This window comes from Chionomys nivalis, chromosome 4, assembly GCF_950005125.1.
Source record: "Chionomys nivalis chromosome 4, mChiNiv1.1, whole genome shotgun sequence".
Taxonomy (NCBI): domain Eukaryota; kingdom Metazoa; phylum Chordata; class Mammalia; order Rodentia; family Cricetidae; genus Chionomys; species Chionomys nivalis.
This window is the reverse complement of record NC_080089.1, coordinates 22,650,673-22,666,611: the sequence shown is the minus strand read 5'-3', so window position 1 is coordinate 22,666,611 and position 15,939 is coordinate 22,650,673.

Here is a 15,939-nt window from a genome sequence, read left to right as displayed (position 1 = left end):
ATTAGGTCTTTTCATGAAGTTTTGGAACTTTCCGAGTATATATATATATATATATATATATATATATATATATATATTTGTCTTTGACCTTTATTGAGTGGTTCAAATCCTCAACTTCTTCTTTCATCTCTGTTTTATTCTTATTTTTGTTATTTTAATTTTTTAAAAGACGTATACTTTATTGTATGCATATGAATCTTTTCCCTGTGTCTAAATGTGTGTACCAAATGTGTGCCTGGTCCCCACATAGGTCATAAAAAGGCCTTTATTCCCTGGAACTAGACTAAGAATGATTATGAACCACCACCATGGGTGCTAGGAACTTAGATAAGATCCTCTGAAAATGTGATCAATGTTTTTAACCAATGAAGACATAGGTAGGGCTGGCTTCTGACTCTCTTTTTGACTTGTTTATTCTGTTGGTAAGAATTTTAGTTGGCATATTGAGTTTTTCCTTTTCAGAATCATTTCATTTGGGATTCAAAAAAACTTCAAATTTTGCTTTTATGTCTTAGACTGACTTCCTTGTTTCATTCATCTCTCGAGCTCTTTCCTTGGATCACAGGTGGTAGCCTTCCTCTTTGCCCCCTGGTATGTCTTTTTATAAGGTCCTCAACCATAGTGGACTAGAGCTTCATCCTTATAACCTCATTTTACCTCATTTCTTTCTTTGAAGGTCTTGTCTGTGAATGTAGTCATGTTGGGCAGAAATCTTTCAACATGAAAAGTTTTGTTCCTTTGTTTTATTGAGACAGAGTGTCTCTATGTAGATTAGGCTAGCCTCAAACTTGTGACAATCCTCCTGCCTCTGTTTTTCCTAGTGCTAGATTACAGGCATGTGCCACAATATCCTGTTCTACAAACAAACTTGGGGTAAGGGACCACAATTCAATCTTCAACAGCATTATTGACTGCTTTTTGTGTGCTGGGCATCGCAGATGCAGAAAACAATTAATGCTTAGTCCAGTCTGTAGCTGAGAGTCTTACAGATATATAAGAAAATTTGACTCCATTTGCAATCTGTGTACACATTAGTTCCAACCTGAACTCTGGGGAAAAAAATCTCTGCTGAAAAAAAAGACAATCACATTGAAAAACAAAAAAGAAATAACATAGCAAACTAATTTCATTTGCACAAATCCCAATGCAGAAACAACAACAATACACAGACAAAGACAGACAGACACACACACACACATACACACAGTAATAAATCAACTCCCAAAAGTACAAATATAATAGTGATGTTCCCTAATAAAATGACATGGAAGAACTTACAAAGAATTCCAGAGAATGATTCTAACTATGGTGAAACCGTTCAAAGAAGACAAAAGCATGAAGACTATCAGGGGATTAGTAGCTCTGGTTATGAGCCTACTCTCTGCCAACTTAGCCTCTGACCTTTGGAAAGTTTCTGGCCCACTAGGAACCTCAGTCTCTCATCTCTGTAGGTACCATCCAGGGGATGTCGTCTCTTGTGTTATTGACAAGTCACATATGACAATTCAAATATAAATGAATAAAAATAAAATTGAACTGCAATTCTTCAGCCCCCTCTGAAGAATTATACACCACACACTGCTGGCAACAGATATGGAGTGTCCCCATCATTACTGACAGGTGCTGAATAGCATGAGGCTCGGGTTCTTATTTCCTGAAGGAACCCACATTGGGAGAACTTCCTAGCTGTGTCAGATATTTATTTTACAATTCTTAATAGTAGCAAAATTGCAGTTATGAAGTAGCAAAAAAAAAATAGTTGGGGGTACTACAACATCAGGAACTGTATTAAAGGGTCACAGCATTAGGAAGGTTGAGAACCACTGCTCCAGAGGAACACACACACACACACACACACACACACACACACATATATATATGTAAGAAAATTTGACACAGTATCACATTGAACCATATATATATGGTGCATTACTAGGGCGGCTTACTGGCTGAGGTCCAGCTACTCCAATAATGGCTGTCTACCAATGGAAAGTCCAAGAATCCAGTAGCTGTTCAGTCCACAAGGCTGGATATCTCAGCTGGTCTTCATTACGTACCACAATCCCAAAGAAGTAAGACTCTAATGCAATCGAAGGAATGGATTTGCCAATGAGAAGGAGAGGAAAAGAACATCTTCCTTCTTCCACGCCGTTTTTGTAGGCTGCCACCAGAAGGTGTGGCCCACATTACGGGTGGATTGTCTCACTTCAAAACATCTGAATTAACAGTGGCTCTCCCGGTTCAAATGATTTAATTGAGAAAAAGTTTCTCACAGCTGTACCCAGAGGCTTGAGTTTTAGTTAATTCCAGATGTGGTCAAGTTGATAAGCAAGAATAGCTAGCACAATATCGAAGACTATTTCAGAATGAACTTCAAAATATCCTCTTATACATTCACCCCACTATTTAAAAGAGATACTATGGGTTTTTTTTTATTTCTATCAGATGAAGACAATAATCAAATTCAGGGCTTTCTCTAACTCATAGTAGTAAGTCATGTGACCTGATGATGGCCTTTCAATGCCAGGTGGCGAGATCAAGTGATTAAAGAATGTACTAGAGACCCTGTGCCTCAGTGGGGAGGCACACTCTTAACTATACGACCATAGGCAAATTAGTTAATGTCTCTGGTCTCTTTTTCCCTTCTGTGTCAACTGAGGGATGATAACAACCTCCGCCATGAGAACTGCCCAAGCGGATGCAAAGAAAGTGAAGAATTGCTCACTGAAGGTTCGCCATGGTGATTATCACTTTGTATTCTAGCCCAGGCCTTTGCATTTTCTCTCTGCAAATGCCCTCATTGACAGCCTTGGCAGGCTTCCTCACAGCCGCCTAAGAAGCCACACGGGCAGCAACACTCTTTTGGAAGCCCATGGCGCCATTTGTCCTTAAAATCTCCCAGGATCATGAGCTCTCTGGATTAATTATGAGTGGTACAGGAAGAGCTCTCCAAGGACCATGCTAACTGCCTGGGCACGATGCCAGGAGCAAATGGTTTTTCTTCCCTGTAATTTTTCCACACCCTTTCAGTACTGGGAACCGACTGCTCCTGCCCCCAGGAAGGCCTGGCCCAGGTACCATGGATGCACGGGAGGGGGGGAAGGTATTGGCGGGGAGGGGGAGGGTTTTCCTGTCCCCAGAGCAGGTCAGGGCACTCTTACTGCAAAGCTGGCCCTGCTGGGCTGCATCTGTGTGCTCCTTCTCATCCCCCTAGAGTGACATGCATGGAAGAACAAGCTGTACACTGATGGAGCCAAGAGTGCAGGGCTTAGATTAAGCTAGTACCGGGTGCACAGCAGTGGCAGGGGCCACAGTTTCACAGTGTGGCAGCAGCGGTGTCTCCAGGGTTCACCTTCTCCAGGTACATGGAAGCAGGGAGGGTCTGAGGCAGCCCTGTTCTACATCTCTGGGTGCCAACAATGAGATTTGAGATTTCAGTTAAACCACCAGGCTCTGGTAGGGAGATAAAAAAAAAAAAGTTTTAACTCTTGGATACAGTCATTGAGCATCCGTGGCATCCAAGGTGCTGGGTGAACCATTGTCAGGCTGATTCTGTGGATTCTATCTTATGGCTTCTACAGAATATGACACATCACATTCATGGGGAAAAAGCCAGACACCCAGACACTTGTTCTTTCTTTCTTTCTTTCTTTCTTTCTTTCTTTCTTTCTTTCTTTCTTTCTTTCTTTCTTTCTTTCTTCTTCTTCTTCTTCTTCTTCTTCTTCTTCTTCTTCTTCTTCTTCTTCTTCTTCTTCTTCTTCCTTCTCTCTCTCTCTCTCTCTCTCTCTCTCCTCTCTCTCCAAGATAAGCAACACCGAGGTCTATTTTACAATCTAAAAACAAAAGAGAGACAAATTAGATAATGGTACAATAAGCACTAACAGATATCGTTTGGAAGTACTTTGAGATAAGGATCCTCTTCTAGAAGGTAATAATTAATCTGGGTCCTGGTGGCTGACACTTGAAAAGTGTGGGAGGAGTAGAGTGTCAGGTCGCAGCCCTGCGTACCACACAGGCCACTGCAAGATTTGAACTCTGAGAGTTTGGGGCTAAAGTGTAATACAGAACTAGAGGCGTGTTTCCAGAGGTGCTGCTCTGAGGATGAGTTTGTTTGGGGTTGTGGTGGGGGGTGGGTGAGATGCGTGCGCGCGTGCGTGTGTGTGTGTGTGTGTGTGTGTATGTGTGACCCAGTTATAGGGCAATTCAAAATTCAAAGCAAAACAGACCAGGGGCTTGTTAACTCAAGCCCCGAGCAATACCTGGAACATAGCAGTCTACAATTAGGGTTGAACACAGACACAACCAGGCATTATTCCACCCACTCATATTTTTAGCTTCCTGGATGTTTGGATATTTTGTAAGCACCTAGCCAGAGGAAGCTTTTTTTCCCCTTCAGCGGTTGTTTGCGTTTTGGAGACAGCTCTTAAGTAACAGTTTGAATCCATGTCTTCTTGTTACTTGTCCTAATTTTCTCTAAATCTACAAATAATCATGAAACTCGTTAGCTTTTCCTTTCACAGTATTCTTGAATCTGAAAGTCTCAAAGAGTCCCTGCGCCATCGGGGCTGATAGAAGCCTCCCTTCTGCGGAATCAAGGACATGCTGTTTTGGAAAACAATACTGGATAAGGTCACTCCTAAGTTAGAGACGCTCCCCAAACTCCTGTAGACATGAGCCTTCCTCAGAAGGCTCTGTGCAGTCATTGGAAAAGATACAGAAAGACCAGGTGAATACAATAGATGCCATTCTTCAGAGAGTTCACAGCAGAGACCCTGGCAGCCTCACAGGAGACCCTCTCTTGTCTCATTTCTCTCTCTGACATAGTAAGCAGTGCCCTTCAAAGAAAGCATTTAGAGGAAAGTGTCTCCACAGGCCTGATCTTTCTCTCTTTGAAAGCATAATAACACTCAAGAATGACAACAATGTAAATCGCCAGCATCATTAGGCAGAATCTCGATGAATTAAAATTGCTTACATCAGGGTAAGGCTTGGTCAGCTGCCTCTAAGGGAGCCAGAGTGCTTGGGTGCACAGATTTCCAGCCTGTCTAAAGCCAATATCGTCAGAGTTCCTCAGTCTCAGGCTCAGCAGCATGAGAGATAGCCAAAGCCAGATAAGATCATCCTTGTCTGCAAAGGACCAAATTACCCTTCTGTCTAGATCCCCTTTAATACCCATCCCCCAGAGACAAATTACCCTGGAAAGACTGATGGGATTGAGCTTCCAAAAGGCAAGATCTGCCTCACAGAGACATGCCTGCTTCTCACAGCATGTGGGCAAAAGAGCTAGGCAGAAAGTCCAAGACATCACCTAATAAGAATCATATTTGGATCCCCAAGCAAGCCCAGAAAGTTCAATATGTCCCTAGAGGTGCAAATCCCCAAGGCCAAACAGAATTGTCCAAGTGTTAAGGAAAGCCTGGGAGATTTTGGTACCTGACACAAATAACAGGAAAAATACGTCAGATGTATAGCAGGGCATAAATCATGGACAAAAACACTATCCTAAGACTGCAGAGGAGTGGGAGGGGCAGTCACTGGGGTGCAAGTCTGACAAGTACCAAATGTAATTGTCACTGCTGAGAGTCTGGCTTGTAAGTGAAAAGAAACTCCTCCCCAGAAGTTCTAGCAAGGTCTCATGATGATGATTTCAAACAAAGTCAATTTATGTTGGAGAAATCGGGAGTTCCTTCCTTCTGAGAGCACCTGAATGTATTCTAGTCTTAGCAAGTTACCAGGAGATGAGAAGGGAGAGGGGTCCTGGGTTGGATGCTGTGTGCACACTTGTGTCTGAACCTCAGGCTCTGTGTCCTCTTCTGCCTCATATTCCTGAGGGAATCTTTTGATTATCTGGCTTCTACTATGCCATTTGGTCTGAATTTGTGCTTTTTCTCCTAAGGGAGTGAAGAAGCATCTGGTAAGAGATGTCAGAGTTAACAATGTCTGTGTTCAAATGCCACTCCTACCTCTTCTATCCTGGACAAGCTCAGAAGGTCGCCTAGTCACTCCCTATCCTCTTTTGGAGTAAAGCATAAATAATAATGAAGGGACAGAGAAAGTTAACTGGGATAATCCAGTGCAAACCTCTTGGCAACCTCTGTCTCCAGAAGGAAGTTAAGAATTGAGTGGAGAGGCCATGAAGGAGAGGAACGAGTGTCTTGCTAGAGTTTGGATCTGGACTGTCTTCCAAAGTCCATATGAGTGAGGTTTTTATCCACAGCTTGACTCTATTCGAAGCTGGTGGAAATGGTAAAGGTGAAACCCAGTGACAGAATTGGGAGGGCATCCCTCAAGAAGGTCAAAGTCAATGATCTGCTCTTCTGTGCGCCATCTCTGTGATGTGCTGCCTACAGCCACACGCCTAAAGGGCAGAAGCTCCAAAACTGTGACCTCAGACAAACCTTCTCTCTTAAGTTCATTAGCTCGGGTATTTGCTATAGTAACAGGAAACTGAACATCACAGCACCGAGGCCTGCGTGAAACACAAGCTTTGCACATCTAATTCTTAGAAAATCAAAAACTGGGCTAATGAAAAGAACAGCATCCCGATAGCTATCCGTTTTACTTGTGGAACATTGTCGCATGTCTTAACAATTAACAAGAGAAATGACATAAGATGGATACAAAGTGACCACGGATGGCAATTTTCACAGTTACGGAAGTACACACATGCTGCAGAGTCCCCTGAAGGACAATGTAGAAAGATCTAGAAAGTGCTTGTTTGAAGCTTAAAATGTGACTGTTCCCTACTATACAATAAGGAACCATCTCCATCCACCATATGGACCTAAGAATGTATGATTAAAAGACTTTCTTAGAAAGACAGGCCCTGAACAGAAAGCAAGGGGCCAAATTCACTGTTAGTATGCTACAATGCTACACAGTTCTCAAATAATTTTTACAGAAGTGGGTGTCCCCATTCTACAGATGAGAGGACCGAGAGTCAAACAGGGCCGGTGTTCCTGCTATCAATTGAGTAAGAAAATCTGGGTTATGATCTAAGTTTGTCTGAATTCCAACCTGAGAATCCAAACCCCAATGGTCACTAGAGGCACATAGTAGGACAGGGACATGAATTAACCCACTGTGTGCACTGACAAGGCAGTCTTTCATTCCTGGGAGACGGGAATGAGGGGGAAAGGACCTTTATTCTGCACCTTACCAGCCCCCCCCCCCCCCGCCCCTGTAATGTACAGTCACCCTCAGGCAAGTTTCTACAGAGCAATTTGAGGTTTCAATGTCCCGTAATGTCAAGCTGCCAAGCGGGAAAGGAAAGCCACTTTTAACAATGCATCTCGTTTTTCACCAAATTAGTACCAACACACTTAGGGATGTTAAGAGGAAAGTCTAAGTTGTCAGCTGCTGGCAAACACAGGCCCATCAGTGTAAATCTGTCCTGAGTGGGGGAGGGGTGCTCCCCAGCATTAGGCTGTTGCTCTTGGCTAGATGGTTGATAAAACATGGTCTCTTCTCTTTTAGTCTGTGGTTCTGGAAGAGCCTGGTGCTGCCGTGCACAAGCCTACGCTCTCCTCTGGTGCAGGCGCTCTTGTTATTCTTTGCACCCAAGGAGCCTATCCTGGCTCTGAGGCTGTGAAGCGACAGGGCCACCCCTTCTTCTCCCCAGGAATAGAAGCTGCCTCGTATCAACTGTCCGCCACCATGGACTCTCCTCCCTTCTCTATTTACAAAATGGAAACAGATGAATTCAATCAAACATAAGCCCCCGAATTATGGCGTCCTTTATACCTTGTGGTAAAGGAGTTTATACGTAATTGGAACATGATTTTCTCCAGTGGTTTCAAGTTGTTCCCGAACGTGAAAAGGAACCTTTCAGTTTGGGAATGGGATGGTTTCGTTCAAACCAATCCATCACGCCTCCGAAGGCCGAGGGCGGGTCAGCTGAGTGAAACCGGGAAAACAGCTGGTGGTGGGTCAAGGCCTCTGTGGCTCGTAACCCGGCCCACGTGTAGGCGATGGAGCAGGCAGTGGGTCAGCACGAAGAGAGACATCGAGCTCCATTTCAGCAGCTGTCAGGACTCTGGGAAGCGGCACTGTCACAGCTGCTGTGTGAAGCCACGCCTGGCCTAAGGAAACACTCACCCGCCTGTGTCACGAAAGTCTCTTTCACTGACTATGAGACACTAGGGCGAATCAGCAAGCAAACACTCCACACTTTACAGAAAGAAAAAGAAAGCAGCAACGACAACAAAATTAAGACTAAAATACCCAGTCTCCACGGGAAAACACCGGTTTCCACAATTGGCTTGACGGAAAGGCGCCCTAATCACTGTTCATCCGGGTTTACATTAATCTTTCATGACGTCAACAGAGACGACAGCAAAGGCCGATTTACACTTGGCATTTTAGAACCGGGATCTGGAGACCAAATGCTTTTCCTAAATGACTAATAGCAAAGCCCATGGGTTACCATGTCTTCAAGGTTTCATCCCAATGGGGCAACCAAGATAATGGCTCTACAGTATTTAGGTAAACAAAAGGAAAAACTGTGCTTGCCTCCAGAATTGGAGGCATCTTAGAAGTTGTTTCATATGTGCTTTCTATGATTTTGCAAGCCCATAAAGGAAATCCTCCACTGTGTTGGAGACAATTGCTTACATGTTATAGAAACAATGGGTCACCCCAGGTCCTCAGAAGTTAGCGATCCATTAGAGGCATTACTCAGCTCTGTGGCCGCAGTGTGGTTCACTCTGGCAACTCTTCTAGAAGATAATTAATGCAGGGCTATATTTTCTCACTCATCGTAAGGGTTGTGAACAACATACTCATAATAAGATTAAGAAGAAAAAGGTGCAATACAGTTATTTAATGAAACTTCATGCAGTGGAAGAGGCTTTGAATGAAGACCCAAAGAACCAGAGGAAGGCTCTCCACTTCTGCTGCTTAGTGTTAGGGAGGAGAGCTTAGCTGTGCTAAAATGTGTCTGAATCATAGCGGCTAAGACAGTGTTTCTCAACCTGTGGGTCATGGCCCCATGGCTTACAGAGCAGCTGTTTGCCTTACAGTTCAAAACAGTAGCAGAAATCTTGTTATAAAGTAGCAGAGAAATAATTCTATGGTTGAGGTCACCACAGTACGAGGAGCTATATTAAAGGTCACAGCATTAGGAAGTTGAGAACCACTGTTCTAAGGGAACTAACCAGCAAGGCCTGTCCACTCAGATTCTTAGCTTCTCTGTGTAACATCCTTTCCTTCTGGGTTCGGGTAAAGACCCTCTGGGAATGAGGGTCTTGTGGTGTCTGTCAGGCAAGTTAGGTTACGTAACTTCTATGTTTCCAGCACCACACAGAAAGATACAAAAAGGTTAGGGTATTATTTCTAGGTTTGTGGTATCCTAGATTCTCAAACATGCACCGGGAAAGGGGCATTCTGGTCTCTGTGGAGTAACTTTGGAGGAGAAGGAAGCTCAGCGACAGGAGGGCAAAGGGCAGACAGCCCTTGCTTCTGGGGCCTCAGATTTCTTTTGGACCAGAATAGTCAGCAGGACTGAGTGAGATACCAGAATTTGGAGTATTATTTTCTGAAATTTATCAATACCAACTTGGATTTAAAAGGGGGCCAGGCGGTAAAGAGATCATCTACTCCAGCACCGTTTACCTATTTGGGGGAAAACACTATGGTTACCTTGTAAGTGTGAATTGATTTGATTGTAGACGAACAAGTCTTCTGAGCTCAGAAACCACAATAGGACATTTAAGGTATTAGGCTAGCTTAGTTCATTCTTGGACATCCTTTCAAGAGCCAGGATCCACAGAGGAATCCGCGGCCAAGCGTGAATGGATGGTGGAAGCCAAATGGGTCCTGCAAGAATACAGCATGTCCCAGGGGCTATAAGGTTGCCCCCAGAAGGAGTGCTCTGCCCACTGTTGACACATATGGAACACAGCCTCTAACATGGCATCTGAATGTCCTTGCCTCCCCTGCGTTCTACCCCTGCCCAGTCTCTTCCCTAAGAGTGTACACTGGACATAGTAGCCTGAGTCTGGACAAACAAGCGACAAAAATAATGGGACATTGTTCCTACATGATGTTTATTTGGAGGAATGCAGAATCATACAAACAAAAGCCATGATAGGAGAAGTTGTCCAAGAAATGTTTCAACAGAGGAAGAGAAATTCCAGCATAGAACTGGCCCTGCTTGCACACAGTAATTACAAGTGGGGGTTATGACCAAGGAGCAATACAGGGACTAGGGGACAGGAAATTACTAAGAGAAAACATGAAGAGTAAAGGGGATTCTGTCTAAACAGGTATTGGGGTTCTTCCTAAAACTGGAGTATGCAGGGAAACTTCATAACCCAACACCATGACCTAGAGAGCTTTGGAAAGTCTGACTGTCATCAGAGAGAGGACCTTGTTGCTGTGGTTAGATGAGGTTTGGTTTTGAATTCCCTTTCTTGTGCTGCCATTTATTTGATCCAGTCAGGTGCCATGGTATGGCATGCTCTGTGGAGAGGGCAATACAGTTAAGAAAGGAATTAAGAAAGGACTTCTTGTTGGTAGGAATCAAGGAACTGAATTCTGTCACCAACCATCGGGCAAAGCTTGAGAGAGCTCTTACTTGAGCCTTCAGATGAGAAGCCCAGTTCCTGCTGACACCTCAATGACACCTTGTGAAAGACCTCAAGGTAGCCTCCTACCAACCCTCTCCTGCCCCAGATCAAATGGAAGATAATACGTGTTCATTTCATTTTAATTCTATTGCTAGACTTTTGGAGTAATCTATTACACAACAGAAGAAAACTAATACAATGCCTACATCAGATGGGTGGCAGTCACCAAAGCTATCCCTTGAACATCGGGGAGCTCCTTCAGTGGCCAGAGGTCTCCTCATTAGACAGAGGGGAAAATGAGCAGGGGTCTTACCCATTACCACCAGGCACTACAGAAAACCACAAAACCAGGCTTATGAATCATTTTTGGTAACAGCAGAGGAAAAGACCACATTTGAAGGAAAGGAAAACCCTGCTCCAGTATTTCCTCCAGATAAGTTTTATGACTAAACAGAACCAAATCCACATCTGGGATAATAACAACCAAATGGAAGAACCCTTGGAGTTTACAAAGTGTTTTATGTCTGTGATGTCATCTAATCCCCACAAACACCCTGCAAGTTTCTTCTTGGACCTTGAGGAATTGCCGAAAGAACTTGTGGAAGAGTTCACTTCCCCACATGCCCACAAGAGGCCCATGCCATGCTTGGCTTGGGAAGGAGGCTGAAGCTGTGTTTGGGTCCAAGGCCTCAAAGTAAGGAAAGAGGCTACCAATCCAACAAATCAGAACAATTGCATCAGTTCTGGCTGTCTCAGAAAGAGAAACATGTGGCAGGCAATTCACCTACATGTGCGCCATGGGCAGAGACTATCTCCAACTCTGAAGATGAAGGCATTAAACCTGTGAGCTAGTCTTGACTTGGTACCAACAGGGCATAATACACAGGGACCTTGGGACCTGGTTCTGGATCACACCCTATGGTAAAGCTGTTTACTGTTCGTGCTTACGTCCAGCTTCAGATCTCATCCCAGGCTGTCCTGGGAGTTTTCTTCAGGCTTCTTCAGGAAGTCAATGAAAAAGAAAAATATGAGAATGATAGCGAAAAGGCTTCTTGTTCAGAGCCACCTCAGACCCCTTGGAAACTGCCAGATTGGTGGCACACCCTTCATTCCCTATCAATGCCTCTGCCTCAGGTGATTGCTTTCCTTCATTGCTCAAACCTAACTATCCCCGGGTATCATTTGTCTTTGTAAATATGGAGAGAGCCTGTTTCTTCTCTCCACCACTCTTTGTCCTGTCTTCATACAAGCGGCAGTCTCTCCCACCTTGGCTAAACCAGTCTAGTCGTTCCTGGGGTTGTGCCTAGCCCAGTACCTTGTTCTGAGTGAACTTAGCAACTCTGACCCAAGCTCTTGCAAAACCCACAGCATCATCTTCTGTATTAAGAAATGAATGCCATTTCTGATTCAGCACACTGTTCCTCTGTAGATATCTATTTAATTATTAATAGCCAATTGGTTTTCACTCTCTTTCTCAAGTATGAGGAAATTAGCAAAACGCATTCAAATTGATGGATCGCTATGTCCAAATAAGGATTCCTTCTTGCCATGTAGCTCATGGAACAGGCATGAAAGCAGGGTGTCCTGGTGCCCACAAGGTGCCAGGGGATAAATTAACCCCCAACTTAGAGGATGAGGCCACCCAGTCCTATTTAGAACATGTGGTAGACACAAGCTTCATTCTATTTCTCTTCCTTTGAATAAAAAATGTGTCTGATGCTTCACTTACAATGAAAATATTCTACAAGCCGCAAAGAACAAAAGTAATGATATGCCCCCCAGGCACGCATAATCTGCTCACCGCCACCCCCTAAAATGGAGGCTATAAAGTGTGCCTTGTTGTGTGGTAGTTCCTCAAAATCTTATTCATTGAAGGTTTATAATAACAAAGTATTACCATAATAAATACCAGCTACAAGAATCTTCTATGGAAAAGAAGCCTAAAACCCCTGCTCATGTCCCCAACCCATGAGCTAGGATTAAATTTCACTCTTTTAAAAATCAGAGATCCTAAATCCCAACAGCTTTAAACCTTGAAACTGATACCCTTTTTTAAAAAAAAAAAAAATGAGACCTGCACTGTCAAAAGGAGTGATCAAAATGACACCAAGCAAATGAGATGATGTGGTCTAGAGGTTCTCCTGTCCAGCAACCACTTAAGTGGCATATCTCCCTCAAAGCCACAAAGCCAGTGTCTCAGCACAAGACAGCCGAGGCTGTTTTAAGAAAAAATAAAGACACAAAAGACCTCTTAGGCAACTCAAATTTAAAGTGTTACTTAAGCCCACAGCTTGGGTCATTCAGAAACCGGGAATCCAGGGTGGTAGATGGCAAACAGAAGAAGAAATTATTTACACTAAAGATCAAAACCTGTCCAGTAGAAAAAGGAAAGAAATACAATGAGACTGAGGTTGTTTAATTATTCTACCCTATTGCTTTATCAAATATTCCCTGAAGCAAGTGGGTCGGGATTTAGAGCTAAGAGATTTAATCATTACATATAATTTGTTAGAAGAGCACTGTGATCCTTTGATTGAGAAGAGGTTTTACTTTTAAAAAAATCCATTCATAGTAAAGCTTTGATAACTCTTCCCATTGGGTCATTGGGCTCATGTAAAAAGGGTCATTCACTGGAGAGAAATCTTCGTTCTCCATCACAGTAATCTCCGTAATTATTAAACTTGTGATGTAGTAAAAGCAAACCAGAACCCCGTTTGCCTTAACACTATCAAAAAGCAAGTGTTTGCTTGCCTTTCTCAATCCTCACAAGAATGATATCATATCCATGTAAAGGGAATTGCTAGCTCCATCTTCCTCCGCTGCTTTGGCTTCATCACAACAGCCTGAACATCCTCATTCACATCAGTGAAGGTACAACCAGAGAAGCAAAACCACTATGAGAGAAGTGTACTAGATTGTTTTTGTAGGGATTAGACCTTACATGATCTTGTAAGTAGTCCATTTAAGTGTGTTAGCCATGCATCTGGTACCAGGCCAAAGGTCAGCAGAAGGTCTTTATGAACCTGAGTATGAAATAAAGAATAAAGCCCCTGAGGATAAGTTGGATCCAACATTAGGTCTCACTGCCATCAAGGCTCCAATGCACACTCAAAACTGCAGGCAAGCTTTCTCAGCTCCCCACATAGCAGCCCCCCAAACCATCAACCGTACTTAGAGAAGCTGAAGGAGATCCAGAAGTAGTTATAGGAGCTGCACTTGATGCTGCTTCACCCTGGCAAGGTCCACAGGTCTATCCCCTGCTGTCAAATGCATGACCTTCTATGTCTTATTCAAGTTTCTCTTGTGTTCAACTTTTCTCTACCTATGCACGGAAAAACTGCTCCTGGAAACACGCTGCTAGTCATCACAGTGGCCCCTGAGTTCAGCCATGCGATTGGCCATGACCAATGGCATGTGGGCCAGAAATTCAGAGCTGTGTCAGAAGTTTAAGAGGTCATAAACCCCTCCCTGCTCCCACTGTCTTGGGCACAGCTGAAGTGTGAAATGAGCAAACTCATACAACTCCAGTCATCATTTAATAACAGAGAACCCCAGCCGAGAAGAGATGCGATGAGCTGGCCCATAGGCAACCAGCCCGTATGTAAGCACTGGTAAGCGGTCTTCAGTGCTGTGGGGAACTAATGGATATGGATACATTTCGATGCCTAAGGACCGCCTAGCCATCACTTCTGTGATCGTCAGTGCCAACAATCTGTAAGCACGCATCCATGAAGTGGTCCAGGTAGAAACGCTGACACGGCTTTCCCACCCACTCTCTGACTTTCAGACATCCTCCCCTTTTGATCACAGCACACATCTATAAATTTAACATCAAATCCCAACCACGACCACAGTAATACAAAACTTTTGGTCAGACAGGGAAAGAAACACCCAAGTTCTGCATGAAGACAAACAAAACCTGACTGAGGGACATGGGAAGACGCAGTGTTCTTGCGTGGGAAGACGCAGCGCTGACAGAAGGCCAGCTCTCCAAATTAAATTATGGATGTCATGAAATCCCACTTAAAATTCCAGTGAGAGTTTGGAGGGGATAAAATTTGGGAACATCATGAGGAAAAAGAAATTGCTTGAGACTAACTAAGAAAAAGCTTTCAGAGGTAAAGGAATCTGTTACAATGTGGCGGTGGAGGCCCTTCTGGCCCCAGGACACTATGACTTCTCCACCTTGGAAGAATTTGTACTCTCTCTTTAGCCAAGGAACTTTACAGAGACTCAGTGAACACTTATTAGAGAGAGAGAGAAAGGGAGAGACTTCTTTCACTGGGGGTTGGGGGGGCCTTTCCTGAGCTACACCTCCTTTCTGTTTGTTGTACTCCTTTAAATATCTAAACGTTGAGACACAAGATGAAGTGAGCGGCTTCTAAACCACCCACTCCCAAGCCCCATGCTACCAAAGTTGTCAGCTCCTTGGTTGTGATTAAATAGCCAACTGCTCAGATGAGGGGAAAGAGCAATGGCCAAAGTTTTATGATTTACGATGAACAGAGCTGAGGTTAGTTAGGGTCGGGTTTAAGACAAAGGCTTCTCCAGCTCTCAAAGGCCTTCTGTTTGCAACCACAAGATGCCCAAAGTGTCAAGGAAATCCCATGCAGCCACTAATGCTCAGCTGCGGGTTTTCCCACTGGTGAGACTGGTCTTTGTATAGCAGTGTTGACTAAAGACTTTTGAATCAAAGACTTAGTGCCATAAAAATAAGTGAGAGCTCAAACAGCAGGTTCACTCTGGCCACCAGTCTGCAGCTCCTTCTGTGGGCCGGGGACAGCAGGACTCAAAGAAAAACAGTGTAAAGATACACTTCTAGAGGGCTGTAGCCGAGGGTGAGGGCAGATACAGATTCGGTTCATGGGCTGTCACTAGGGTGGAATGCGGGAAGCTTAGCATGACAGGAGACTTGCTAGTGAACAGCCTGGACTGAAGCCTTCACCACAAGGACCGTATCACTTCATGTGAATTTTCTGCCTTTTAGGAACTCTATTTTCATCAATAGAAAGACAATGTTCCTGAATGACATAACAATAGAAAAATGCCTTCGCTGTAGCCTAAAACACAGTAGGTCCTTTAAATATAAGTGAATGTTGAAAATAGTGTTAGGGCCAGCAATGGCTCAGGGGTAAAGGAACATCTCTCCAAGCCTGAGTTCCAGTCTCTGCATCTATATGTTGAAGTTGTCCTATGACCTCCACACTTGTGACATGGGACACACACACATTAATAATTAAAAATTAAAAATCATGCTGCTCTGCCTGGGCGTCAGACCTGTTCCACAGGTAGCAGGCATGGGGTGGGCCTGTTACCTTAGCCCGAGTGTTGACTTGGATTTCTCATAGAAAGTGTTAGAGCTGGAATTTCA